We start from the raw sequence: 27,468 nt of genomic DNA on the forward strand, positions 1-27,468 counted from the left end.
GAGAAAAAGGACGTCAATTTTGGGAGCCACGTTGCACGACCGCGCAATTGTCAGTCAAAGCGACGCAATGCCGAATCACAAAAAGTCGCCTGGTCTTTGGCCAGCAAAATAGTGCGGGCTGAAGTCGTTAAAGAAATTGTAAAGCTTAAACATTTTTTACCTTAATGCATTCCTTGCATTAAGCTTAAATTTTTTTTAGGTGTCAGCATCCCCCCCCCCTTATCCCCATTTACTTACCTGAGCCCTCATTCAAACCAGTGCCATACGTATCTGCAGCTCTTCTCTACCCTCACTTCTGGGTCTCGCTGGCTTTGCTGGGCCACCTGAAGCCATTGGCTCCCGGTGCTGTCAATCAAAGCCAGTGACCAGGGAGCGAAGGGAGGTGCCAAGTCCCGTTGTCTGTGTCAGTAGACGCAGCAGCAGGGCTCAGGTGAGAGCATGCACAAGTGACCCCATGGGAAACAGCTTCCCGTTGGGGGCACTGGACAGAGGGGAGGGGCCAGGAATGCCGGGGGTGGACCCCGAAATTGCACAGAGCAGGTAAGTATAGACATATTTGTTAATTAGAAAAAAAATGACCTTTACCTTTACTTTAATGGTGTATTGGTACATAAATGCTGCCACTTTAAGATCAGACTTATGTGATCTTTATATTTGCCTGACCTAATTTTAACTTTGTAAAAAGATATCCTAGCTAGTCACTTTTGAAAAGAGTGGTGAAAAATTACTATATTTGTTTAATGCCACAATATATATCACTGTTAAATTACTCAAATGAAATGAAACTCAAATAGCATGTTTTTTCCTCTTTCCCTTAACATAGACTAATAATTCATACAATACAGGATAAGAAGTGACTAACATGGCTTGATAAGTATTACATTTTCATAACTTTTTAATACATGAAATCATTTTATTACCATCACTTCAGAGATATCAATCTGATGTTAATGCTGAGTCTGTCACTTGTAGCATGATGCATCGCTTGCTGAATAGCAGAAGAAACTTCCATTTATTTCAAAGTCTCTCCAGAGTATACAACATCCAAAGTGGATTCTATCTAACAGACTGCTGCTCAGCTTTCCATAATGCAAGGAAATATATGATCACAATTAGCATAAGCCTTAATTCAGGTGTTTATTTCCAGGTTATGGCTTTAGGGTAAAGCATCTTGTGTCATGACAAATCCTAGGTGAGATTACCACCTTGTTCCATTGGCACCACAGATACACAAAAATATATCAAAGCGACTGCCAGACAGTTAAAAGGGAATAGAAAATAAAAAGGATGTGTCCAAGTACTGCTGGTGGCAGGTGTCAGAACATAAGCATCAGCAGGATCAAAAAGGAGCTTTTCTCTGTTGCTTATTAAAAAGGAAAAAGAACCTCAAATTTCTATACTCTCTATCCCAGCCTGCTGTGAGTTCCCTTTTCTGAGCTTCGAAACAAATCCGTCGTAGTTTCTTTTTTACAACATACCATGTACCACATTTAGTCTCCTGGTGCCCCATATAAGCCTACTCTTATGCTATTCCTTTTTAACTGGTGTAATTGAGAGGCAGCTGAGCTATCAGAAAAAATCATGTATGATACAATAAAGAAGTTATTTCTGCACCACTTCAAACTTTTTTCTTACCTTCACCAGTGCACATTTGCTCCTGCTGTCTCAAAGGATGCAAATCTGTAATGTTTTCTGATCGCTGTTGAAAAAAATAACTGCTGACTACATTGTCATGTTAAGCTTCTTTTCGTATGCTTGTTCTGCTCGCTTGATCTTTGTTAATTCTCAGACGTCTCTGCTGATTCCTGTTGACATCCAAATTGCTATTCGTACTTCTGTAATTAAAAATGTATGCAGCTAATAATTTATAACACCGGGAGTAGGTATTAATCATAAATTTCCATTGCTATGTATTGTTCAATAATTCTTTCAGTATTATTAATGATACTAATAGAACATCAGTAAGACATTTTGGATAATATAGTTTTAAATCTCTTTCCTGTAAATGTTGAGATTCTATGAAGGTTATCAGATTATAGAGGCATACCATGTCAAAATTAAATAATTGTATATAACAATCAGGGGTCAAGTCCTGGGGGAAAAAGAGTGGGAACTCCCACCCAAGATCCACTCCCCCACCAAAAAAAAAATGATACGCTCATATGCATAATTACTAAACCGCATGTTTTTTTTTTTGATCCACTGCTGCGAGTTATCGTGGGATTTAGAAAGAAGCAAGTTCTTTCTAAATCCCGCGATAACTCGTGGCAGACCTCTGCAATGTCTCCTGGGAACAATGACAAAAGCTCCCAGGAGACATTGCGGCATCGAGGAAGTGACGGAATACCCGCACACTACCCGATGAATCCATATACAGGAAGCGGCCAGTAACAAAGGATTACTAAGGTTCGTCTGCCACTGACAGTGACTCGAGCTGGGCATCGTCGCTTAGTGAAGAATTGGCTCGGGCGGCTCGGCTGCTCTAGTCCTGCAAAGGGAACACCGTTCCTGCTGTGAAAAAAGTGCAGGAACTCCGTTCCCATGCGTTCCCGCAGGACTTGAGCCCTGATAACAATTGTATATCTGGCTACTGTCTGTCCCGTTACTGCAATGTTGTCATTATTACTGTATATACACGAGTATAAGCCGAGTGTTTCAGCCCTTTTTTTAGGGCTGAAAATAACCCCCTCGGCTTATACTCGAGTCAGTGTACCTGAAGGACTGCGGGCGTCCATTTTTGAAGGTCCGTGATTGGTGGTTCACTGAACAGAGTGTCTGCTGAGAATGAGAGGACCTGCGTGATAGGCGGTAGCGGAACACAGTGTCAAACGCCTATCACGGAACGGGACCCGGAGGAAGCCGCGACTTTTGAAAAATGGATGCCCGCAGCCTGTCAAGAATACAGGTACACCGAGGCTGCAATGGGCACAGTGAGAATGGGCACAGTAAGGCTGCAATGGGCACAGTGAGAATGGGCACAGTAAGGCTGCAATGGGCACAGTGAGGATGGGCACAGTAAGGCTGCAATGGGCACAGTGAGAATGGGCACAGTAGGGCTACAATGGGCACCGTAAGGCTACAATGGGCACAGTGAGAATGGGCACAGTGAGGCTGCAATGGGCACAGTAAGGCTACAATGGGCACAGTGAGAATGGGCACAGTACGGCTACAATGAGAACAGTGAGAATGGGCACAGTTAGGCTGCAATAGGAACAGTAAGGCTGCAATGGACACAGTAAGGTTGCAAATGGGCACAGTGAGGGTGAACATGGGCACAGTGAGGCATGCAAATGGGTACAGTGAAGCTACAAATGGGCATTGTTAACCCTCTTTTCCGCTTATAGTAGATGCTGCATTCTCACCCTTTTACTCGAGTCAATACGTTTTCCCAGTTTTTTGTAGTAAAATTAGGGCCTCGGCTTATACTCGGGTCGGCTTATACTCGAGTATATACGGTATATTTACACAGTTCTGTCATATAGTTCACTTTCCATGATGAAACCTAATCAAAGGAATAACATTAACCATGTTGTTGCTTTCACATGAGAAGCATCAAGCATGCACACAAAAATGTAAGTTCTAATGTACAAATACACATACACTACAGTATGTGTTCCTTAATTAGGGTAGCAATCTATATATTTTCATGTACACAGTATGAACAAATCTGTATTAAAGAGGTTGTAAACCTACATTTTCAAGCTGTACCTATAGGTAAGCGATTAGGCTTGCCTATAGGTACAGTAAATATCTTCTAAATGTGCGCCGTTCAGGAGATATTTACTTTTCATTGTGCCGATGATGTCATCGGCGCATGCACTGTGAAGAAACGGCCCTCCATGCTGTTCCAGACTACGGTGCATGCGCCGTAGACATCGGCGCCCATCTCATTTGCAAATATCTCCTAAACCATGGAGGTTTGGGACATATTTCGAGCACCTACAGGTAAGCCTTAATCTTGTAGGTAAAAGTGGTTGTAACGGGTTTACAACCACTTTAAGGCAACCAGACTAAATCCTAATGACAGAGAGACATAACAAAATACTTTCACCGTATTTAATGTACATCATATGTACTATTCAAAATTAATAAGCAAATTACCTTCTCTTCCATGCTATGAATGATTAATTAACACTAGAAACTTCTTACATATTATCAGGGATTGTACAAACAATAATATGTTTATAATAATGTTCAGCATAATAATGAGAGCATAGTGAAATCTGTGTGGATTTCTTCGAACAGATGGCAATCAATCAGTCATCCCTGTATATACAATAGTGAAATTTAGCTAAAAACTTTTTTTTCTCTCCACAGCTTTAGTTACATTACTTACCTGTAATGAAGTATGTCCCACAATGTGCAGATTGCTGGATTCTGTAAAATTCTTCATTGCAGGGCTTTCTTATCCCCTTCCTGCTACTGAACTTTTAGTACTGTTGGCGTGAACAACTTTAGGTCTCCAGACTCAACTGTACAGAATTGATGGGAACATGACCTCTCCTCTTCAATTTCATTGAAGAAGAGGGCAGGAGGGTACATGTTCCTGCTGGATCATCTTCAGTACAGCTGAGCCCAAGAACCCAAAGCTGTTAACCCCCACAGTACTAGAAGTTCAGCAGCAGGAAGATGACAGGGCAGCTCTGTGAAGATTTCTGCAGAATCCAGCAGCCTGCACAATGTGGGACATACTTTATAAAGTAATGTAACTAAAGCTATAGATTTTTTTTTTTAACTAAACTTCAGCTATAACCTATCTGCTGTATTTTACAAGCAGACGAGATATGTAGTGTAAAAAGGGGTTCAAATTTTTCTCAGGATAGTAATGGACACTTCTCAGGATAGTAAGGAGCGGCTTAAAGCGGTTCTCCACCCTAAAGTTGAGTCCCGCTGATCGGAACCCTCCCCCCCTCCGGTGTCACATTTGACACCTTTCAGGGGGAAGGGGGGTGCAGATACCTGTCTAAAGACAGGTATTTGCACCCACTTCCGGCCCGGCATTCACGGGCAAAAGACGGGCATTCCGTCACATCCCGTCGCCTCCCCGTTGTGTGCTGGGAACACTCGGCTCCCAGCACACAGCGGGAGCCAATCGGCAGGCGCGACTCGCGCATGCGCCGTAGGGAACCGGGCAGTGAAGCCGCAGCGCTTCACTTCCTGGTTCCCTCAGCGTGGATGGCGGGGGGAGCAGCAGAGAGACGAGCGATCGCTCGTCCTCTGCTGCGATCGGCGCTGGACTCCAGGACAGGTAAGTGTCCTAATATTAAAAGTCAGCAGCTGCAGTATTTGTAGCTGCTGGCTTTTAATATTTTTTTCCCATGGCACATCCGCTTTAAGTTAGTTCAGTCTGTTACTCTTCCTCTCAACCCTAATAACAGGCTCAGCCCCCTCTGGCACACCTGACAATAGTGTAAGGCCCCATACACACGGGAGGATTTATCCGCGGATACGGTCCAGCGGACCGTTTCCGCGGATAAATCCTCTCGAGGATTTCAGCAGATTTTAATGCGATGGAGTGTACTCACCATCGCATTGAAATCCGCGCCGAAATCCTCTGGCGATGACGTGTCGCGCCGTCGCCGCGATTATGACGCGGCGACGCTGTCATATAAGGAATTCCACGCATGCGTCGAATCATTACGACGCATGCGGGGGATCCCTTCGGACGGATGGATCCGGTGAGTCTATACAGACCAGCGGATCCATCCGTTGGGATGGATTCCAGCAGATGGATTTGTTTGGCATGTCAGAAAATATTCGATCTGCTGGAATCCATCCCAGGGGAGAAATATCCGCGGAAACAGATCCGCTGGCGTGTACACACCATAGGATCTATCCGCTGAAACCCATTTGCTGGGATTTTTCAGCGGATGGATTCTATCGTGTGTACGGGGCCTAAGAGCAATGACCAATGAGAAACACACATGTTATGATAAAACACAGAAATTGTCTTTACTGCAATATTTCTGTGAAAGAATAACAGACAGTAGTCAAGTAATCAACTAGAGAGAGCAATAACTGAGATTTAAGAGCAATATAGCTCTCAATCCTATATTCAGGCTGCTTCCTTTAAAAGATTTCAAACCATGAGAATTTCCCCAAAGAGCAGAGGTACACTATAATGGTAAATAAAGCACAATATGGCACTATTGGTGTATTGCAGGGATAAGCAATTAGCGGACCTCCAGCTGTTGCAAAACTATAAGTCCCAGCATGCCTCGGCCTCTGGGGGTCATGCTTGTGACTGTCAGAGTCTTGCTATGCCTCATGGGACTTGTAGTTCTGCAACAGCTGGAGGTCCGCTAATTGCATATCCCTGGTGTATTGAATTGGCTACCGTTACTCAGATTGGCTCTATGAGTCCAGGCAGGAGGAGAGCAGAGCAATGACTCCCAGTGGCGCCACCCCCCCAGGCAGTAAAAAAAAATAATAATAATTTAAACATGTCCCTTTAACCACTAGCCGACCAGCCACCGTCATTATACGGCGGCAGGTCGGCTCTCCTGGGCGAGAGCCCGTAGCTATACGTCCGCTCTTCGATCGGCCACTAGGGGCGCGTGCGCGCCCCCCGCTCGCCCCCGACTCCCGTGCGTGTGCCCGGCGGGCTCGATCGCCGCCGGGCACCCGCGATTGCTCGTTACAGAGCGGGGACCGGGAGCTGTGTGTGTAAACACACAGCTCTCGGTCCTGTCAGCAGGGGAAATGCTGATCTTCTGTTCATACAATGTATGAACAGAGGATCAGTGTTTCCCCTAGTGAGGCCACCCCCCCACAGTAAGATAACAAACAGGGACATACTTAACCCCTTCCCCGCCCCCTAGTGTTAACCCCTTCACTGCCAGTGGCATTTTTATAGTAATCCAATGCATTTTTATAGCACTGATCGCTATAAAAATGCCAATGGTTCCAAAAATGTGTCAAAAGTGTCCGAAATGTCCGCCATAATGTCGCAGTACCGAAAAAAATCGCTGATCGCCGCCATTACTAGTAAAAAAAAATATTAATAAAAATGCCATAAAAATACCCCCTATTTTGTAAACGCTATAACTTTTGCGCAAACCAATCAATAAACGCTTATTGCGATTTTTTTTTACAAAACATATGTAGAAGAATACGTATCGGCCTAAACTAAGGAAAAAAAATGTTTTTTTATATATTTTTGGGGGATATTTATTACAGCAAAAAGTAAAAAATATTCATTTTTTTCAAAATTGTCGCTCTATTTTTGTTTATAGCGCAAAAAATAAAAACCGCAGAGGTGATCAAATACCACCAAAAGAAAGCTCTATTTGTGGGAAAAAAAAGGACGCCAATTTTGTTTGGGAGCCACGTCGCACGACCACGCAATTGTCAGTTAAAGCGTCGCAGTCCCGAATCGCAAAAAGTGCTCTGGTCTTTGACTAGCAATATGGTCCGGGGGTTAAGTGGTTAAAAAAAAAAGGCCCTTATGCGCACTGTGTCCGGGGCGCCGGGCGCAGTGATGTATGGGAAGCGCCACATCTATGTAATCACGAGATTCCAGACGAGGCGCTTCATTTGCAACCAAAAACTGCCTTTGCGGCTCAGTCGATAGAGTTAGGTGGTGCTAGTTCCGACGTCACTCGAAGGACAGGAAGTGACATTGGCACTCGGCAGCTCCGTAGAATGCTGCAATGCACCGCCTGAGTGGATCAGGTAAGCTGAAGCTCGTCATGCCTCCCCCCCGCTGATCAACCTTGTTTATCACAAGGTTCGGTGGCAGCAGCTTATGAACTTTATTTTAACAATAGGTGTTCGGCAGCAGCAGCAGCAGCAGCCCCCCCGCATATCAACTTTTTGACCTCACACAGAGAACTGACGATATTTATGCCATATGGCATATGATGTCACCATCACCTCCATGCTCATCATCCCCCTGTGCCTGGCATCTCACCACCTGCCACCATCACCTCCATGCTCATTATCCCCCTGTGCCTAGCACCCCACAACCTGCCACCATCACCTCCATGCTCATCACCCCCATGTGCCTGGCACCCCACCACCCCGCCGCCTGCCACCATCACCTCCATGCTCATCATCCCCTGTGCCTGGCATCCCACCACCCCACCGCCTGCCACCATCACCTCCATGCTCATCATCCCTCTGTGCCTGGTATCCCACCACCCCACCGCCTGCCACCATCACCTTCATGCTCATCATCCCCTGTGCCTGGCATCCCACCACCCCACCGCCTGCCACTATCACCCCCATGCTCATCACCCCCATGTGCCTGGCATCCCACCATCCCACCGCCTGTCACCATCACCTCCATCCTCATCATCCCCCTGTGCCTGGCATCCCACCACCTGTCACCATTATCTCCATCCTCATCATCCCCCCGTGCCTGGCATCCAACCATCTCACCGCCTTTCACCATCACCTCCATCCTCATCATCCCCCTGTGCCTGGTATTCCACCACCCCACTGCCTTTCACCATCACCTCCATCCTCATCATGCCACCGTCCCTGGCATCCCACCACCTCACCGCCTGTCACCATCATCTCCATCCTCATCATCCCCCGTGCCTGGCATCCCATCACCCCACTGCCTGTCACCATCATCTCCATCCTCATCATCCCCCTGTGCCTGGCATCCCACCACCCCATCGTCTGTCACATCACCTCCATCCTCATCATCCTGCTGTGCCTGGTATCCCACCACCCCACCGCCTTTCACCATCACCTCCATCCTCTTCATCCCCCTGTGCCTGGTTTCCCACCACCCCACCGCCTTTCACCATCACCTCCATCCCCATCATCCCCCTGTGCCTGGCATCCCACCACCCCACTGCCTGTCACCATCACCTCTGACCTCATCATCCCCCTGTGCCTGGCATCCCACCACCTGTCACCATCATCTCCATCCTCAACATCCTCCTTGCCTGACATCCCACCGCCTGTCATCATCATCTCCATCCTTATCATCGCCCTGTGTCTGTCATCCCACCACCCCACCACCTGTCACCATCATCTCCATCGTCATCATCCCCCTGTGCCTGGCAACTCACCACCTGTAACCATCATTTCCATCTTCATCATATACCCCCTGTGCCTGGCATCCTACCACCCCCATCCCCTGTTATCAATATTCTGATGTCTGATTCTCATGTCTGTATACAGTGTCCCAGAAATGGATAGCCTTATCCCTTGTCCCTGTGGCACTACAAGTGTCAGCAAGATGACTACCAGCAACAATGTCTGTATACAGTGTTCATACTCCTCCTGTGGTGCAGTTTCTCTGTTTCCTGCAGAAATGCCCTCTCACCAAATCCTGTGTTCAAGGCCCAAACAATCATCCTGGACCAGCAGGCTTTCCTGGTGACCCAACTAGCCACCTCACACTGGAACGCTTCACTGTCAGTGCAGGTGCACCTCGATGTGCACCTGGATTCCCCCCCTCTCAGGCTGGATGTCTCGACTGGCGGTAGAGGCCTGAACTGTATGGGGAAATCATCTGAGAGACAGCATCTCTCCCCCAGGTCTGATATCTTTCACTGCCTCATGATAACTGACTGAAATCTCCACAGGGAATCAAAATTGAGTCTTTCCTCTCCTGCCAGCAGAGCATGCTGGGATTTGTATTTCTGTCCCCATAGAAAGCTATGGGACTGTTTTAGATAGGGACTACACATTCCAGAATCCTTTGCATCAGCTGATTGTTAAAGCCCCATTGATTGGTTCCTGTAACTGCTCCTTTAATTGGCTTTCTTCCTCCTGTCAATAGGAACACGACAAGGAACAGAATAGTCTATACGAGTCAGCTCACATTACATCAAACTCAGTAAGTGAGTGAAACAGGGAAAAGGAGGGGGTGAAAAGGCCCATGCAGATATGACAGGCAGCTCCCTCTCTTTCAGGGTGGAAAGCCTGTGTACATCGCAGTGGCTTTCTTGGCGGGGGTCGCGGGTTACAGAGTGAGACACCTGCTAAACGTGGAAAGTCCACCATGCACATGTGCCCTTCACCGCAATATAAGCCTCTTACCGGATGGTTATGATCCCCAATTACAGAGATCATGCTAAGCCAATCTTCAAGCTAAGCCAATATGGTTCACTGGGTCCCGGCATGTAATGTTCACCAATATAGTAGCCTCAACCCCAAATGGAAACAGACTGAAAAAGCCATCCTAGAAGGAAAGGAATATAGGATGCACAAAGTGTGAATACTGCTTATGTACATTGTGGTAATTGTTAAAAACTAAGAAAGGTACTCACATTATTCAAGTCAAAGGTATGCAGTCAGGTAAAACAAAGCCTCACTGACAGCCGGCATCAGTGGGCGTATGACATCACAGGTTGCTAGCCCGCCCAACGTGTTTTGCATCACAGCACGTCGTCAGGGGAACACACTGACTGACAAGAGGAACATTTAAATCTGTGTATATAAATGCACAATCAATACTTCTACCTTTGTTTTAGCATTGATACATGTGGTTTGCCACATAAGTGACACTAATGAAGCAGACCATAGAGCTCCCAGTGGAGGTGGGTTGTTTTGAATTCACTACCCCTGCTACATAGGAGAGGGTAACCTGCTGAAAGAAAATTAGAAGGTTTTATTATGTGTCGGGTTAGTCGAGACTTTGAGCTAGAATTGAGTTCTTATGAATTCTAGCCTATTAATTATTTATTTATTTCTTACGGATGAATACACAGCTGATGGGTGGGTGGTATGTAGTGTTTCTCCAGTTATGTTACTTTCTTGTTTATAGTGTTGATACCAACTATTTGCAAACATAGTATTACAATATGTTCATTTTGTTCATTAATTATATGTGCAGTTTTCTAATGGGGTTGTAAAAGGTTAATTGTTGTTTTTGGACTGAAGGGTTATATATGAATGAAAGGTTATAATATTAATGAATTGGTATCATAAATGAAAGGCTCCGGTCAGAACATATTTTCTTGCCATTGATTTACTAAAGGAAGTTAGGATGTTCCTTTTACAAGGGAATTTTCACTTAGCTTAGTGAATAGGATGAAGTTCAGCTCATGTTAATCTTCCATGTACTTCTAATGGCACCCCAATTGTGCTGCAATTTCGCGTAGTAAATCGCGCTGCAATCGCAATGTGTGACGGTTGTCGCTTAAAAAGGAACATGAGCTTCTTTTGGGCGACAACGTTGCAATTTGCCACAATTTACCATGTGACAATCACGCCAAAATCATGGCAGAATTGCAGGGATTACATCCATGATTATGTGTGTATGCAGCCTTAGGCCTCGTACACGCGACCGAGTTTCTCGGCAAAAAGCAGCAAGAAACTTGCTTTTTTTTTTTTTGCCGAGGAAACCGGTCGTGTGTACATTTTTCGACGAGGAAACTGTTGAGGAACTCGACAAGCCAAAAAGAGAGCATGTTCTCTTTTTCCTCGACGGGAATGGAGAAAATTAGCACGTCGAGTTCCTCGACAGCCTAACAAGGAACTCGACAAGCAAAATGATGTGTTTCGCCCATCGAGATCCTCGGTCGTGTGTACGAGGCCTAAGGCCCCGTACACACGACCAAGAAACTCGACGGGCAAAACACATAGTTTTGCTCGTCGAGTTCCTTGTTCAGCTGTCAGAAAACTTGTCGAGCCAAATATTCCCATTGCCCAACGAGGAAATAGAGAACATGCTCTCTTTTTGGCTCGACGAGTTTCCAGACGGGTTTCTCGGCGAAAAGTGTACACACGACTGTTTTTTTCGGCAGAATACGTCTCCCATCGAGTTTCTTGCTGAATTCTGCTGAGAAAACCGGTCGTGTGTACGGGGCCTAAGGCCTCATACACACGACCGAGTTTCTCGGCAAAAACCAGCAAGAAACTTGCTGGTTTTTTTTTTTGACGAGGAAACCGGTCGTGTGTACATTTTTCGACGAGGAAACTCGACGAGCCAAAAAGAGATCATGTTCTCTTTTTCCTCGACGGGGATGGAGAAAATTGGCACGTTGAGTTCCTCGACAGCCTAACAAGGAACTCGACGAGCAAAACAATGTGTTTCGCCCATCGAGATCCTCGGTCATTTGTACGAGGCCTAAGGCCCAGATTCTCAGTGGAGATACGATGGCGTATCTCCAGATACGCCATCGTATCTCTGCGTTGCGCCGTCGTATCTATGCGCCTGATTCTTAGAATCAGTTACGCATAGATATCTGTTAGATCCGACAGGCATAAGTCTCTTACGCCGTCGGATTGTAACTGCATTTTTCCGCTGGCCGCTAGGTGGCGCTTCCGTCGAATTCCGCATCGAGTATGCAAATTAGCTAGATACGCGAATTCCCGAACGTACGCCCGTCCGACGCAGTAAAGTTATGCCGTTTACGTTAGGCTTTTCCCGGCGTATAGTTGCCCCTGCTATATGGTGGCATAAGTGCGGCGTAACAATGTTAAGTATGGCCGTCATTCCTGCGTTGAAATTTGAAAAAGTTACGTCGTTTGCGTAAGTCGTCTGTGAATGGGGCTGGACGTCATTTACGTTCACGTCGAAACCAATGACGTCCTTGCGGCGTACTTTGGAGCAATGCACACTGGAAAATTCCACGGACGGCGCATGCGCCGTTCGGGAAAAACGTCAATCACGTCAGGTCACAGTACATTTACATAAAACACGCCCCCCTGATCCAAATTTTAATTAGGCGGGCTTACGCCTGCCGATTTACGCTACGCCGCCGCAACTTACGGAGCAAGTGCTTTGAGAATACTTGTCTAAGTTGCGGAGGCGTAACGTAAATCGGATACGTTACGCCACCGCAAAGATACGCGGTTCTATGTGAATCTAGCCCTAAGTGTCTATGAAAAAAAACAAGGAGTTCAGTCGGTTGAAGCTGTGTACCTGTCTATCACTTCTTAATTGGAAGATACACTTGGAGGTAGTTGGTATCTGAAGGTGACGGCCATGTCAACAGTAGACCAGAAAAGTAGCTGGATTTTCTGTGCTTAAAAAACACTACACAGGTCTTTATCTTTATCAATACTTTACAAACATTTTGTTTTTTTGCATAGCCCTAAGGAACTATAAATTTCACATTAAAATGTCCTGGAACATAACCAAACACTTGACTACATAAACAATTCTGTAGCATGCTCCTTTGCAACTAAGAAATGTCTCATTTGAGCGTAGTGTGCAGCAAATGTATCTAAATGTAATCTATTTTCTAGGAAGCCAAATACCAAGGATAGCACTAATTTTGGTCATGTGTTGAATTGCACATAACATAGAGTACTATTAGCTACTTGCTTGAAACTTATAAATTTAGTCTTGAAAGCCACCAGAGAAATTGAAAACTTAAAGTGATTCCAAACATGCTTTTTTTTCTTTAAAACTACAAACATGTCATACTTACATGCTCTGTGCGATAGTTCTGCACAGAACAGTCCCGCTCCTCCTCTTCTTGGGTCCCCCACCAGAACTCCTAGCCCCTTCCCCCCTGCCAAGTGTTCCCATAGCAAGCAGCTTTCTATGGGGGCATTTGTGCAGGCTTGCTCTCAAGCTTCGCTGTCTGCATCTATTGATGCAGACAGCGGGACTCAGCCCCACCCCTTGCTTCCTCGTCACTAGCTGTGATTGGCAGCAGCAGAAGTCAATTGCTCCTGCTGCTGTCCCAGAGCCATAGAGGAGGGAGAGAGCAGACAGCACCTGCACAGAGGATCAAGATCAGGTATAACCCGGGATGCTGGTTGTACCCAAGTTGATCGATCAATCAACGTGGGTACAACCAGCATGCTGGGTTTTACCAGCTATTTTTGCTAGCGACTGCTAAAGCTGCTAGCAATAATCAATGTCTTCTCCCAGGAGGATTGGCTGCCCCTGCCAGGAGAAGACAGTGGCCCAGCACTCTCTGTGTTGATGGGGGAATCAAGCAAATATTTTTCCTGCAACTCGTGGTCTGCTCTGTGTATGGCCTTACTGTATAATACTCTTCCTGCCTATGTGAAAAAATAATGAAAGTTCTCCTCGTAAGGTGGTACACACTGTTTAGCTTTGGTAGCAATGGAGTCCTTTAACATGGTGGCACATATTTTGCACATGATGTACACAGAAACTAGAAATGCAATTTCAAAACAGATTATCCCACTGGGAGCAGCTAACATGTCACAATACTGCTTGAAGGATTAAGGAATATTATACCGTAAGTGATCTGTTATTTAAAGCGTAGTTCCACCCAAAAATGGAACTTCCGCTTTTCGGAACCCTCCTCCCTCCGGTGTCACATTTGGCACCTTTCAGGGGGAGGGGGGTGCAGATACCTGTCTAAGACAGTTATTTGCACCCACTTCTGGGAATACAGTACTGCGGCAGCCACGCCCCTACCCGCGGCCCACGCTGTCTTCTGGGAAACACACTGTTCCCAGGAGAGAGCAGGACCAGTGACGGCGCTCCGCGCTACTCGCGCATGCGCAGTAGGGAACCGGGCAGTGAAGCTGCAACTCTTCACTTTCTGATTTCCTCACCGAGGATGGCGGCCGGTGCAGCCAAGGCACGAGCTGTTGCTCGTCCCACGGCTGCCAACATCGCGGGCGCGCTGGACAGGTAAGTGTCCATATTTTAAAAGTCAGCAGCTGCAGTATTCATTGCTGCTGACTTTAAAAAAAAAATACCTCCGCTTTAAGATACTACACACTTTGGGATTCCTGAAAAAAAGGATATGAAGGAGGTCAATTAATTCTGAATGATCTCAGAACAAATGCCAAAACCAAACAGCATTTTCTCATTGAAACAAACCCCAAGCCCATCAACATAGACCCTTATTATGTTTGTGTGTTTATTATAGGTTTGTGAGTAATGAGATCCCACACCTGGATATATAATATAAATACGTGTACATTACTTTTATGCTCATCTCTAATAACGTATTCAAGGTTATCTCTGATTATTCAATCAAATTAGGTATTATTTAAGGCTGCACTCTATTTATGTTATGGAATTGATTCAAGATCATTATTATTCTTCTCTTTCTACTGTACTCCCAGTTATTTTATTTCCCTACACATCCATATGTATGCGTTGGTGCAGTATTTATTTAACAAGTGGTGTTCCCATATTTCATAATGACTGACGGAAATAACTGAAAGGGGAATACGTAAGGTGATGGAAAATGATATGAACACTTTAGAGAGACGAATAATCAAAGTACTCTTTCATACTTGAGAAGCCTGCATACAAGTTACTGTTGAACGTTGATTTAGATTAAAGGTTTCAAATAAAAAAATGAAATCTTTTTTTATAGTTTCAACTCTCATGATAATTAAAAAAAAAAAAACCAATGAACCCAATGGCCATTTTCACATCACAAATGAATGGAAGTTTTCAAGAACAGTTCTAAGTATCAAGAGATACTCATATTTGCATACTTAATTCTCCACTGTAAAAATGATGTAGCATAAAATGCTATATAACACACAAAGATAGAATGCAGAGTGACAGTTTTTTATTAATCTAGAAAACAGGCATGGCATAGCATTTCAAGCGAAGGTACTAATGCATATGTATAATTTGACTGCAGATGCCAATTGAAATTCACAGACTAGGCATAGGCCACAGAGGTCTTTGTTGTTTTTTGCAAACAATAATGATATGAACAGTTCTGTCATTGATAGAATATAAATATAATTAAGATCTTCGCACAAGGGTGAAGTAAACAGTTGTCTTTAGATGATAACACAATAAACTATAAAATATACAGTATTATACAAGTACATTAAAGTATGCGTGATTCATACCACTTCTCAACTCACTCACTTTTATTAACGCAATTTATTATAAAAGTCAGCAGGAATATAAATTACATATATAGCAATTAACTGAGTCTGATGTTTTGCATAATATAAGCAGAAGACTGGATCACATTTTTATAGTCATAGGTTATGTTTTGAAAAAAAAACTTTATTCGGCATTGTCAGGGTGCATCTATCAAGACTCAAGAAGTACCTAGGCTTTGATAAAGTCACTAATGGTATGAATGAAACCTGACGATTTAAAAATCAAAAAGTTCAAATAAATGTATTACCACAATCAGATCCAACAGATTCATATTTAATAAATTTAGGTTCAGAAGCCTCTGATAAGTTACTTTAAAATATTTAAAATATAAACAAATTCTTATTATTAAATAAATAGCAAGAGACGGGGGGGGGGTGGGATTATAACGGTGCCAGTCACAAGATTAGTCACCTAAGTTCTTTTAAAAGAAGACAAAATGTATTTGTACAGACAATTGTTAAACATCAAAGTTAACAAGGTAAAGAGATAAATATAAATATATATTTTTAGGTACATTGAATACAAATACAGACTGAATTATCCCAACATGTTTCACCAAAACATTGGCTTCTTCAGGGGAATAGTATCAATTCAGTGTAACAATGAGATTCTACAAAAGAAAACAAGCAAATTAATAAAGAGACATAAAGTATTTGTAATAGGAAAACTGGAGATTACAGATATCAGGGTACTGAGGGTCCCTTTACAGTTTGCGTATTACATATAGAAAATGTCATAAAGAAAATGTTATGCTTACTTTTACTTTTATTTTATTTTTATTTTTTTCATAGTGCCAATAATGGCAATACAATTCTGCTGTGGACTTCTGTTTGTACCCTCAGCATTCACAGGACTACATATCCTATGCCTCATTACAGAGCCATCTTTAATATTGATTGGACCCTGCGCAAACATTTTCTTGAGCCCTCCCAAATCCACTTATTAACTATTTGTAGACAGTGTGGGCTCAAGGGGCAGGGCCCCACAACAATGACTGTGCCCGGGGCAGCTGCCCTTTTTGCTCTGTGTTAAAGATAGCCCTGCCTCCTTGTGTTATCACTGTTTTATGCAAGTAACCATAAGGGTTACTATGTGGGCAAGGCTAAGGCAGGAAGATTGCACTGTAAGATAGGAAGCTTTTACTACACAGTGAGAACATGCATTCTGCTTAGGGAGCTGCATGGGCAGTGTTGTCACCCAAACACAAAACGGTTGCACGAGAGGCTGTAAATGACAGTTTCAACAAGTTAAAAAAAATAAAGGAAAGATTAAAAAAAAAATTGAGGCAGTGGGACAAGTGTGTTTATTATTATTTATTTATTTAATTTTAAATGTAAGGTTTAGATACACTTTAAGCCTTGTGCTGATGATTATCTGGCAGCAGATGGCATGGGAGCACACCTAGACACACTGAGCACTGAGCAAGCAAAAAACAGCAAATGGGTCAGAAGAGGTAAAACTTGAACAATCCACTAACTGCAGGAGATATGAATAAGATAGGTTGTTAGACTTAATGTGTATTAACAATATAATATATACAGTACATACTGTAAATAAATACATTTGTGTGCCACAAAAAGAGCACATTAAATGGTGACAACTATACGTTTAAACTCCTTAGCTGCAATCTTGCTGTGTAATCATGTTACCTGTGACATTATATATATATATATATATATATATATATATATATATATATATATATATATATATATATATATATATATAATGAATTATATTTGTTTAATTCGCTAAAATTGACGTTTGAAGCAAAAATCTACAGCTATTGTATTACACGAGTTTTATTGCATTAAAAAGTAATTGTGTTTTCTTGTTTTTCAATGCATGAAGTCTGCTGAGTCTTACTGAATGCAAAGTGCTATTCTCAGTTTTATGGTGTTCTCTTTATTGGAAACATATATTTACTTAAAATAACATAGTCTTATTTCCCAAAGAGAAAAATACTGCTTTAAACGTATTGCAGATATGTGATTAATGTAATTCAAATGTGAAAGAATAAGTTCTACTTTACAAAAAAAAATAAGAAATGCACATTTTTTGTAGGTAAAAATAATATGTTTTTTTTTTGTTTTGTTAGTAGCCTGTAAAGCATTGCACCCATGATCAGAAGATCATGGGTGTAATACTACATCCCTGCAGACTGTCTTAGAGATGGGCCAAAACCCCCTTGTTCGGTTCGCACCAGAACTCTCGAACATCGAAAAAGTTCTGACCCGACCGGCGAACCCTATTAAGTTAACCTCCATGGCGGTATGATTATTTCAGAAAAAAGGTGCTGAAAGCGGTACCATTATTTGCAAGGAAATTTGGCGTTTTATACTGTAGGCCTGTAATTCTTAGAAATAACTCACTTAAATCTGTCCAAACAAGAGTCTAGTAGGCATCCCGGGTATGAATTTTTTTTAAAAACAAAATTATAAATTATAATGTAATAAATAATTATAAATAATTATAACAAATAATAATATAATTATAATAAAAATTATTCAATAATGTAATCAACTCAAAATCACTGAAATTTGCTCAGTTGCAGAATTGTCGCTGTTATTACTTTTATTTTTTTATGACAAATTTCCCCACAATTCAGTATCGCACAATTCTGCAAGTGATTATAATTTATTATCGCTGTTTTCTATCTGCTCTAAAACCATTTTTGACATAAAGGGACACTTTTGGTTGCTATGGACAATCTACAGTTTGCAGCGAGAAAGAAAAGTTTTTATTATATAAAAGTACATGTAGGACACTGGGCAGACCACTAGGGACAAGGGGGGTGTGTATTTTTTACATACAGTACTGAAATCTATAAGATTACAGTATACTGTATGTAAGGTGTTTGTTTACCTTTTTGAATTTGGCGCCGTTCTCCACCCCGTGCGTTGTAACGTCGCAGGGAATGGAGATCGGCGGCACACAGAGGCACTGTGTGAATCGAGCGAGGTGGCATCGCTGGATCCAGGGACAAGGTAAGTAAACCAAGCCTGTGGATTCTGCGAGGCGAGCCCTAGTCTGACTCGGGGTTACCGATCGCAGCACAAAAATGTAACCTTGAGTCAGACTCGGGAATACCGCCAGGGGGGTTAAAGTCTATGGGACCAGAACTTAAAATATCAAAAGTTCAAATTTTTAAGGCTTATATGCAAGTTATTGGCCATAAAAGGGGTATGGGGGTCCTGGTACTGCCCTGGGGGACATGTATTAATGCAAAAAAGAACTTACCCCCTTCCTGACCAGAGCACTTTTTGCGATACGGCACTGCATCGCTTTAACTGACAATTGTGTGGTCATGCAACGTTGCACCCAAACAAAAAATTTTCCCCACAAATAGAGCTTTCTTTTGGTGGTATTTAAACAAAAAAAGCACGACAATTTTGAAAAAAAAAGCAATATTTTTTATATTTTGTTTAATAAATATCCTTAAAAAATATATAAAAATATATTTATTTCTCAGTTTAGGCCGATATGCATTCTTCTACATATTTTTGGTAAAGAACCAAAAAGAAAAAAAAATGCAATAAGAGTATATTTGCGCAAAAGTTATAGCGGCTACAAAATAGTGGATAGATTTATGTAATTTTTTATTATTTTGTCTATCAGTAATGGCGGCGATCTGCGATTGTTATCGTGACTGCAACATTGCGGCGGACACATCGGACACTTTTTACACTATTTTGGGACCATTGTCATTTATACAGGGATCAGTGCTATAAAAATGCTCTGATTACTGTGTAAATGATACTGGCAGGGAAGGGGTTAAACACTAAGGGCCTGATCCACAAAAGGGATACGCCGGCGTATCTACTGATACGCCGTCGTATCCCTGTTTCTATCTATGGAACTTTAGGGCTGCTTTTACAAGGTCTAAACTGTTTACACCTTGTAAAAGTAGACCCTTCTATCCCGCATCGCTGTCATTTTTTTTTTTTTCCCGCCGCAACTCGTTTTTTTTTTACGCCCGTCGCGATTCTCAAAATCCGGCGCAGCGTAAAACCGCGCAAAGCACGTCGGGAAAATAACGTCGGGAGCATGCGCAGTACGTCCGGCGCGGGAGCGCGCCTAATTTAAATGGGACTCGCCCCATTAAATTAGGAACGCCTCGCGCCGGACGGATTTAAGTTACACCGCTCAAAATTTCTAGGTAAGTGCTTTGTGGATCGGGCACTTAGGTAGAGATTTTGCGGCGGTGTAACTTAAATCCGAATATTTAAGTTAAGCCCGCTCGTTGTGGATCAGGCCCTAAACTACAAACTTTTAAATAGGTGGTATTATACACCGGCGAGATTAGGCAGGTATTTTCCTGAAATTTCAGATAGGTGTTGGCGATGTAATAAGGAACAAGGGGCCAAATCCTCAAAGCAGATGCGCCGACTTAACCAGACTTTTCTAAATTTACACGGCGCGTATCTTTGCGCCCGATCCTCATAACGAGTTACGCCTTAAAATCCGGGTTTTCCATCCTACCTAAAATAATTACACCTGCGCATCCCCGGACGCAAATTACGCTAGTCACGCCGCTGTTTTTGATAGGCAAAGATGCAAATGAGGGAGATAGGGCGATCCACAAAATTAAGTGTGTGCGCCGTAGATTACGCCCTGTGCGCACCTGTTAGTTTCCCTGCGCAAATTTACACTTTATAAAAGCAGACCTAATTTTACACATGCCGTGTAAGGGTCTGCTCAAGCAACTGAATAGAGGTAGAGCTGACAACACATCTCTGCAGGACAACAATCTGACTGCCAAAATGCCCGGGCCATCAATGGTTGTAACGGCACTCGCCACTTTACAGGCACAAAGAAGGAGGAGGACACAGAGGAGGAGGAGGAGGGCACAGGAGAGGGTTTACCGCCCACGGCGAGATCTGTTTGCCATGCCTGCTTCAGAGGTGTATGACAACTACAGATTTAACAGGGAAGCCATCCTGGAGCTCACATAAATCCTGAAGGATGATCTCACCACCCCAACCCAACGATCCCATGCCCTGCCACCTCTCCGAAAAGTAATGGCAACATTACATTTTCTGGCCACTGGGTCTTTCCAGCGCGCATCTGGAGGTCTGTCTGGGATGGTCCAGTCCTCTATGAGCAGGTGTGTCCATCAAGTGGTCCCTGCAATACTGCGGCGCATGGCCAATCAGTTCCAAAAGCCCACCCAGGAGGATCAGCATCTGCAAACCATGACGGACTTTTATGAAATTGATGGGTTCCCACGGACCATCGGGGCGATAGACTGTACACATGTGGCACTACAGCCCCCCCATGACACTGAGCACCTGTTCCGGAATCGAAAAGGCTGGCATTCTATAAATGTGCAGGTGATTGTAGATGCCCATGGCCTCATCTGGCACGTTTGTGCTAAATTTCCTGGTTCGTGCCATGACAGTTTTATTTTCCGGCAGACCAACATCTCCCGAGATTTGGAGATGAACGTGTATGGAGACAGCTGGCTGATTGGTGGGTGACATTGGTGTCAGGTATGTCCCCCCCCATGATGCAGACACCACAAGGGGCACATGCATGACTAACATCCTCCTGTCTTTTCCCTTACAGGTGACTCTGGATATGCCCTGGGACCCCACCTGATGACCCCCTTCAGGAACCCCCAAACCCCAGGAGAGCAACGCTACAACCAGGCGCACATTCGCACCCGGGCAGTTGTGGAACGCAAATTTGGGCTTCTGAAGTCCCGCTCCAGATGCCTGGACAAGACTGGGGGTACATCGTTGTATTCCCCAGACTTTGTGTGCCAAATAATTGGGGCATGTTGTATACTCCACAACTTTGCCATGAGAAGGGAACTGCATATTGACTTATGTGCTGACCTGACCCCCCACCCAGGCAATCCCCCCCTAACCCACTCTACCCGGTCTGCTGAGGGCACAGCAGCCAGGAGACGCCTTGCAGAAGGCATCTTTTCACAGTAAATGCACATAAATCATGTCACAATGAAATTTTTTGGATTCACCAAAAACGCACAGAAATCATGTCACAATGAAAATGTATGTTTGCACAGTAAATGCACATGAATAATGTCACAAAGAGAATGTATCTTTGATCAGTAAATGCACATTAATTATATCACAATGAGAATGTCTTTTTTCACAGAAAACGCACATTAATTATCTCACAATGAGAATGCATGAATGCACACCACTGTGGTCCCTAGCACAGACACATCACATGCACATCGAATTGGATTAGATCCAAGTACCCCCCCCTTTGGTACTTGGGAGCAGTAACGCCACGCCACGGCTCCAATTATGTCACTGTGCATTCATACACCATTCAGGAACCTGGGATGACTTCTCCCTGGTCCTGGGGATCCCTACTCCACCAAAACTGAGGGTGACACCCTTATTTCATCAGGAATGCCACCCCCCCACATTCACACATCATTCACACACATAAACCAAATCATAAGTACAGTATAATAAACAAAATCATAAAAAAATAAGTACCCCTGCAACTTAATGACGTTGCCGAGTGCTCCTTCTGGGCTGCCCACGGGCACGGGCACGGCCACGGGCACGGCCACGGCCAACTGGAGGATCTTCACGGGGGGGGTGTTAGCAGGGGAAGGAGTATCTTCATGGGGGGAGGTGTGAGCAGGGGAAGGAGGATCTTCATGGGGGGGTGGGTGAGCAGGGGAAGAAGGAGCCTCCCCTGGTGTCTGTCCTCCTGCTGGCCTGCCCTCCAAGGCCATGGCTATCCTTGTCAGACAGCCAGTGATGGCAGCCGTATTAGCCTGGCCAGCCCGGGTATTGTCCTCCACAGCCCGGGTATTGTCCTGCACAGCCTGGGTGAGAGCAGTCACCTCCTGGCCCACACCTGTTGTGGCGTTCTTCAGGTCCCACAAACATGTGATGACCCCCACTGAGTTGGTGGCCACATCACCCAGTGACTCCCTCATTACATCCAGGCTGTGCTCCATCTTGTTCAAAGTTTTTTTCATCTCACCCAGACTGCGGGTCTGCCGGGCATTGTCCCTCTGCAGACTGACCGGCAGACGCTCAAACCCCCCCCCTGGTCTCCTGGGTCGGCCTCCTGCTTGCCCCTGAGGCTTGTGGCCTGGGAGGAGGGGAGAGAGTGACCCATAGGGTTTGCTGCATGTTGGGGGAGGAGTGGGATGTTGGGGGAGTAGTCAGCCTGACTAGGCAGGGTCCCCCTCCTCCAGTGCCCCTCCTATGAGCATGCAGCGTTGCCAGCTTGTTCCGGGCCACGCTCTTCAAATCATTATTTTGTTTTGTATGCCAGCGATGGTCCTGGTCTCCCCCCCCCCCCCGCGTGGCATTGATCCGATCGGTGATCTTTTTAAGGATCTCCTTCCTCCTGGCCGGGGTGGTGTTCTGGCTCTCAGAGCCATGGAGAAAACGCCCATATTTGATGATGCCCTGAGCAAGAATTCGCTTCTCTCCCAGGGTAAAATTCAGCTTCCTGCGCTTGGGGGCCATCACAGACACCACCCAGCAACAAGAAACTCACCCCAAAAAAAAAAAACAATACACACACAACAAACAAACAAACAAACAAACTCACTGCAAAAAAAAAAAAAAACACAAGCAGACAGCTACTATAAATTAAAAAACAAACAGGCAAAAAAGGGAAACAAAAAAAAAACAAAGACAAAAAAAAAAACACTTATCAAAAACAAACACCAAATATACTCTACAACTCCGCAACAACTTTTCTCACAAACACAACTCACCAACAAACACTGACAAACGTTCTGAACAGAAGCAACTTGCTCAAGGAAGGGAACACAGGGAAATACTTTTACAAGGGAAGTATGTTTGACTGGGGCTATTTACACACAGGGCGTTCCTCAAACTAAGTACGCTTGGCCTTTTTACCTATCTCACTGATTGCGCTGAGCTCAGTTCTGCACATGCCCAGTGAGAAGCAGATTCGTGCGCGCATGCGCAGTACAGCCGGCCCTTCATTTGCATGGGGTCACGGCTCATTACAATGAAGCACGCCCACTTCCTTCCCACTTGCAAAAACCCCGTCTTACGCCTCGGAATTTAAGTTACGTAAGCGCAATTTTGTGCGCAAATGCGCTGTGGATACGGCACTTACGACACCAACTTAGGGCGCCGTAACTTAAATGACATAAGTTAGGTAAAACTAAATTTGCACAGCTTTTTGAGGATTTGGGAACATTGTTCCATATATTTTGGACATGCCCTAAGATCAGGAATTATTGGTTAGGAGTACAAAGGATCTCCCAAAATGTACACCTTAACCAGTACAGGATGATCCCTCTTTCTTCCTGTTATATCTTTCTCAGATTCTAACAAAGACATATAAACACTCGGTCATCTGTCATCTGATTAATGAAGCCAAGGCAGGTATTGCTCGGAATTGGAAAAACCCTAGGCCACCCTTGATTGTAGAATGGCTCAATAGGGTTAGAAATGTGGGGGCCATAGAGGACTTGGTACTCTCGGCCCAAGATAGAAAAAAACAATATAATGAAACTTGGAGGGCATGGAATGTATTTGTATACTCAGAAGAAGGGAAGAGATTGTTGGGGATTTAAACGGGGAATAAGTCAGTCTGTCTTAAATTATCAAACTGAAGGCCCGGTTCCTTGAAAGGAGGGGGAGATATGAAGAGGGAGAGGAGGGGGTGGAGGAGGGAGGAGGAAGGAGAGAGGGAGGGGGATTTATTATTTTTTTTGTGGGGAAGAAGAGGCTTGGGGGGAGGGATATGGGGGTATAAAGAAAAAGGGATGAGTAGGTGGTAATCTGATATTTAAAGAATATGACCAGCAAGAATTGGAGGGACACTTAAAGTCTCAACAAGGAGGGCATAGATCCCAGCCTGCCATTACTGGAGGATATAGGCAGAGCGGGCAAGGTAAACATGAGAATGGATGAGGAATGAGATGTATATAAATGTATAAGTAAGGGGGAAAATGGTTTGAGTCACACGGTCTGTTCCATGACTGCCAGTCGGGATTTCGACCCGGTCGCGGTACGGAGATGTCTGCCCTAGATATGAGGGAACGTCTGCTGGGTGTCCACGATGCCGGGGGGTCCGCAGCCTTGGTGCTGCTGGACCTCTCTGCGGCGTTTGACACCATTGACCATTCTATCCTTCTCTCTAGAATGCAATCCTTATTTGGCTGTGAGGACGCAGTGTTAAATTGGATTAGATCTTTCCTGTCCGAAAGAACACACTCCATAAAAATGGAGTCGTACTGCTCAAATACCCAGTCATTGACCTGCGGGGTACCTCAGGGCTCTGCCCTTTCTCCCTTATTCTTTAACTGCTACATGCGCCCACTTGCAGACCTCATTACCAGCTATGGTCTAGGCTGCCAGATCTATGCGGATGACACACAGATCTTGGCAGACCTTGCAAGTGGACCTAATATGCCTGAGCAGCTGAATAAGGGATTATCTAACATCCAACAATGGATGGACTCAAACAGGCTAGGCCTTAACGCCGACAAAACTGAGCTTTTGCTGATCGGCCCACAGGCCAACTCTACCTTTTTACCTGCCTGGCCATCCTCGTTTGGCCCTGCCCCAACTCCAGCTAAGCAGGTAAAAAATCTGGGTATAATTTTTGATGCTGAACTAAGCTTCGTACCTCACGCAAAATATTGCATAAAATCAGCCAACTATCATCTGCAATTATTACGGAAAATTAAGAATCTCTTCACTCAGCACAACCGTATGATCTTAGTTCATGGACTTATCCACTCTAGGTTAGATTGTTCTAATGTTTTCTTTCTAGGGCTCCCACAGAAGTGGATAAAACAATTGCAGATTACACAGAATCATGCTGCAAGACTAGTCACAAACTGCCCAAGGCGGAATCACATCTCCCCGGTGCTTAAGAATCTACACTGGCTCCCGATAGCAAAACGGGTTGAGTTCAAGGCACTCTGTCTGGTGTTTCGGGCCTATTGGCAACTAGGTCCGATGTACTTATCGAATATGACACAACACTACTGTCCACCCAGAGAGCTTCGCTCGACTGACGCCCTGTTAGCAATTATTAAATCTAGTCGATCAGCTTCAAAAGGTGGCCGCCGGCTCCAAACACTGGGGAACTCTCTTTGGAACCAGCTCCCTCATCAGCTCCGAGCATCCTCCTCCTTGATGGCCTTTCGTAAGGGCTTGAAAACACTTCTTTTTTCACAAGCCTACAGATAGAGACTTGGCCTTCCAAGCCCTTAGCAGGACGCTGCCTTAATCCCAGGCTGCGGTCCATGGTCAGGGAGTAGGGATAGGCTTTTTGTGCCCTGCCCCCCCCCCCCCCCCTTCTTTTTATATTTCTGTTTATTTCTTGTCTGTTCCCCTCTTTTACTTAGATGTCCTAGTTTCTTCTTTTTGCTCTTGGGAACTGGATACCCCCAGCTTGTTGGTAAGCGCTTAGACGCGAGTTTCACAACTCGCATTCGGCGCTCTATAAGTATTTACTCCAATCCAATCCAATCCAATGAACTATTTGTATGACCCCTTTGTTTTTGTGTTTATCTGTTTTTTCTTTTGGAAAATATAAATAAAGAATATTTGAACACTAGGGGGCGATCAAGGGGTTAAGTGTGTCCTAGAGAGTGATTCTAACCGTGGGGGGGTGGGCTACCACTGACATGACAGCGACCTTGCCCCCGATGACAGAGAGCAGTAGATCCCCGTCATATCACTAGGCAGAACAGGGAAATGCCTTGTTTAAATAGGCATCTCCATGTGTCATGATCGCGGGACACTGGCAGATATCGAGTCCGCGGGACCCGTGGGCATGGTCACGGATTACGTGGCAGGTGCATGCATGCCCACTAAGCCGCGATTTAAAGGTGATGTACCTGTACGCCCATTTGCGCTGCTGTGCCATTGTGCCGACACACATCGTCGTGCGCTGGACAGCAAGTGGTTAAAAAATATTGTTTTTACAGGAGCAGTGATTTTAATAATGCTTAACATGCAACAAGAAAATGAAAAATTTCTTTAAATATAGTGTCTGGGGAGCTGTAATTTGGCACATCTGTAGCATGTATAGAAAATACTACAGCAAAGATGAAGTTTAAATTGCCGACAATACAATATCTTTGCCATCAATAGAACATTTTTAAAAAGATGGTGCTGCCCCCCCAAATCCATACCAGACCCTTATCTGATCACGCAGCATGTGCCCCCTTCCTGAACCATACCAGGTCACATGCCATCAACATGGGGGGCTGGGTGCTTTGGGCTGGGGCTGCTTTGGGCTGGGGCTGCTTTGGGCTGGGGCTGCCCCTCCCACCCCTAAGCACCTTGCCCCCATGTTGATGGGGACAAGGGTCTCTTCTCCACAGCCGTGGGCTAAGATTGTGGGGGGCTGAAGGGTTATCAGGATTTGGAAGCTACCTATGTGAATGAGTATGGGGTACATGGTACCCCTACCCATTCACCAAAAAAGTGTCAAAAGTGATAAAAAAACTGAGAACGTTTTTGACAAATTCTTTATTAAAAAATGTTAAAACAGTTTCCCTCCATGTAGATGCTTTATCAATTACGATGCCCCCGCTGCACCGTCAACCCGAAATTGTTTTAAAAAAATTGTTCTGCTGTCATCTAAGGCAAACCACAGAATGTCTGGCTTGCTGTTTGGCCGTTGTTATATAGGTAAGGGCGAAGCCATCTGCCCTTTCTTAACAACCAGCTATTCACCGCACCCTGATTAGGCAAAGCTTTGCC

The sequence above is a fragment of the Rana temporaria genome, chromosome 5 (assembly GCF_905171775.1).
Source record: "Rana temporaria chromosome 5, aRanTem1.1, whole genome shotgun sequence".
NCBI lineage: Eukaryota > Metazoa > Chordata > Amphibia > Anura > Ranidae > Rana > Rana temporaria.